Source organism: Geospiza fortis, unplaced genomic scaffold (assembly GCF_000277835.1).
Source record: "Geospiza fortis unplaced genomic scaffold, GeoFor_1.0 scaffold53, whole genome shotgun sequence".
Taxonomy (NCBI): domain Eukaryota; kingdom Metazoa; phylum Chordata; class Aves; order Passeriformes; family Thraupidae; genus Geospiza; species Geospiza fortis.
The window spans coordinates 13832059-13834874 of NW_005054305.1; positions in this window are offsets into that span (position 1 = coordinate 13832059).

Sequence of the window (2816 nt, forward strand, 5' to 3'; positions counted from 1 at the left end):
CTCCTCAGAGTGAGGAGCGGGAGTCGCGCCCAAAAGTGCCCCGAAAGCTGTAAGAGGGCAGCGAGGATCACGTCGCCCGGTGAAGCAGGCACACCATTTATCTGAGCTCCTTCCCGAGGATGTCTGTTTGTCTCCATCAGGCGTGAGCATTGACAAAACAAACAGAAAAGCGGCCGTTAGATTTGTCAGGGAAAGCTGGGCACTTTATTTTTCTTTTTTTTTTCCTCCTAAAATCTTTTGCTGTGTTTCGTCCTGCACAACTCTCCAGACAGAGCAGGCTTTGGAAAGACCTTTGTGAGACGGTTTCCCCGAGCCAGAGAGGCTGAATCGCCTCTCCTTCCAATTCACCTGCTTTTCACGCCAACAGAAACGCCCTTCCAGCTCCAGCGCGGGGCGGTCATTTCCCAGCCAGGCTTTTGAACACTAAATTGCAAACTCCGTTGCACCAATCGCATCTGGGTCTGTCTCCAAGAATTCAATAAACAAGCTGTATTAACTCCAACCAGAATTTATCTCGTAGACTGATGGAATTCGTCTTTTTTTTTTTTTTTGCTTCTTCTGCTTCTTTTTCCCCCAAGGCCTCATATTCACCACTCAAAATTTAGCAGCCTGCCTTTGATAAATTACTCAAAGTAATCCCTGCAACAGCTAAGTCTGACTGGTTGACGTTGCGTTAGAAGTCTTCATAGCGGTATCTGTCTATAAAATATTCACTTGCGGACTACAAAGGGTGGATCATTTTTAATGACAAGATTCAGAACTGGAGGATGAAGGGAAAAGATTAATATCCGTGAATTCAAATAATTTAATTTCAAATACTGAACTTAGAACATTATATCCCACTAGTTTAAACACTGATGCAGATAAAATAGCAGATTCTCAGATGAATGGAGCGGCCGGAAGAACAGAGTTGTGGGGAATGTTGGAAATGAACATTAATACAAACTTTACAGGAACTTTTTTTTTTTAATTCTACACCTTTCTACGTTCTGTCTTCTGGGATAATCAGTATTCTAGCAGGGCAAAAATGTACATGATATTACACGTACACGTGTGTATATCTATATACGCAGGGAGTGAGTTTTTTTCTCTAGAGATAGGTGGAGAAATCTATTTAGATGGAGGATTTTAATTTCAATGGGTAATGTGAGCTTGTGCAATCAAAGTTATCAATTTCTGTCCTTTTTGTTTAGATTTCTTAGTTAAATGTGTTTGTTATATCTACCCCGAGGAGAAGCAACTTGAAAGTGTAGCTTTTGAGTCATCTTATAAATACATCCCTGAGGCTGCGGTTCTTGCCGCTTTAAGCAGTTTTCATTAAAGCAGCCAGCTGCCTCTTTGTGTAGATTGGATTTTTTTAAAGCAATCACTTGTGAAGCCCCGGCCTCAGTTTTGTCTCTCCGCAGGCCCTTAAAGTTGAAGTTTCATTCATGTCTTGGGTCTCTCCGCCGAATCAGACTCCTCGGAGCAACACTGGAAAGAGCCACACGAAAGCACAGGCTTGAATACCTCATAGAGAAAGGTTAAAAAGGAAGCAGAGATCAAAACAATCCCATCTCACAAAAGGTGCATTAAATGCGCCCCAGCAATAAGCACAAATCTTCCAAGTTGGCCTTTAAAGCGAGCACCAGGAGTCTCACGTTTATTGCACCCAGCAATTCTCTGAGCGACTCTCCACGTCTTTGCACTCCTGGAGCATTTCCTCCTAAAACAACATCTAATGGGTAGATAATAGAGACGCGGAAAGGAGGCGCGGGGATTTCTCCCCCTCCTCCTTTCCTTTCAGCTGCGTGAGTCTATCTCAAGGTTTGGAGAGCAGAGTTAAAAAAAAAAAAAAAGCTTTTCACCTCTAAACACAACAGGCATATGCAAATACATATTCCCCACCCTACGGCCGCACGCATCCAAAGGCGCAGAGGAGCGCGCGTTTGGGGAGCGTTTCCCCGGCTCCCCGAGCCGGGCAGGCTGACGAGCGGCGGCTGGAAGCCGAGGCTCGCTAGGAACGAGCCGTGCTCTTGTTTTGCTGCTGGAAATTCAGCTTTCTCTCCGGCACGCACGGAGTTGAAACACCAGGGAGTCCAGCATCTCGTCAGCCGGAGCCCGCCGCGGCAGCTGGGGGCGGGTGGCGGGCAGGGGACCCCGAGGTGGGGAGATGGGGGGGCCGGCGGGGGGCGGCCAGAGGACTCCCGCAAGCCGCCCGCGTCCTTCTGGATGCACCTGATGTGTATGCGGCACCTCGCCTCCCAGCCAGGACTCAGCTCCAGTTAAGTGGCGCTCTATGTATTTTATAGCGAATATTCTCGAGTAGCTGCACTGCAATGAAGGAGATATCAAGGAGGCCTGTCAGTTCAAAGCTTTTGGGGTTGTTTGAAAATCTTCTTCACGTCAAAGTAAGCAGCCCTAGTATTTGAACAGCTGCTTTGAACAGTGAAAAGGGCTGAGCTGAATCAAAACACTGCAGTGTCTGCCCAAGACACCGCATCACCTTCAACCTGCTTTTATGCGAGCAGAGAAAAGGAAAGAAAGGCTGCTGAGACCTCTAATCCCGCGGGGTCAGCTCCGCCAGAAAGGGGCCACATGACTGTCTCTTTTACATCCCTAGCGGCCCGGACCTGAGCGGCGAGCAGAGCCGGAGCCCGCGGCGGGCAGCGGCGAGGCGACAAGACCGGCGGTCGGGCGCTCGCTCCCCGCTCCCCGGTGCTCCTCTCCACGGGGGGAGACGGGAGCGGAGGATGCTTAAGGAGCGGTATTAATGACAGGGCTAACAATGATGGGGAGGACGAGGAGGTGGAGTCTGCGGCGGCTCTGAATGCACC